This window comes from Micropterus dolomieu, unplaced genomic scaffold, assembly GCF_021292245.1.
Source record: "Micropterus dolomieu isolate WLL.071019.BEF.003 ecotype Adirondacks unplaced genomic scaffold, ASM2129224v1 contig_7418, whole genome shotgun sequence".
Lineage (NCBI taxonomy): Eukaryota > Metazoa > Chordata > Actinopteri > Centrarchiformes > Centrarchidae > Micropterus > Micropterus dolomieu.
This window is the reverse complement of record NW_025736405.1, coordinates 1-342: the sequence shown is the minus strand read 5'-3', so window position 1 is coordinate 342 and position 342 is coordinate 1. Positions and strand designations below refer to the sequence as shown.

Sequence of the window (342 nt, the reverse complement as noted above, 5' to 3'; positions counted from 1 at the left end):
GTCCCAGTTCATCCATTTCTCCTTTCGTGGCTCCAGAGGCCTGTTTTTCTTTGATTTGATTTTACTGAAAAACGATTGCAAGACGTTAACAAGCCCATTTGATTTCATTGAAACATTCACATGAAAGGCTTTCAAATACGCAAAGCGTGTGGCGCCGTGGCTTAGTTGGTCAAAGTGCCTGTCTAGTAAACAGGAGATCCTGGGTTCAAATCCCAGCGGTGCCTAAGTGGAGTTTTTAATAGCAATACGCCACTTCCCAAGGACAAAAACCAGAATAACCTCATGCGCGTTCTACGCAGCTTCAAGAAAAACACGAGTGACCGAGTAGAATGTGGCAATCCT

At 44.4% G+C, this 342-nt stretch overlaps 1 non-coding gene across 1 annotated transcript; it reads left to right on the top strand.

Annotated features, from left to right (window-relative positions):
- Nucleotides 1-150: 150 nt before the first annotated feature.
- trnat-agu lies at nucleotides 151-224 on the top strand. The gene has a single exon. It is a non-coding gene; the product is annotated as a tRNA-Thr (tRNA).
- Nucleotides 225-342: the final 118 nt, after the last annotated feature.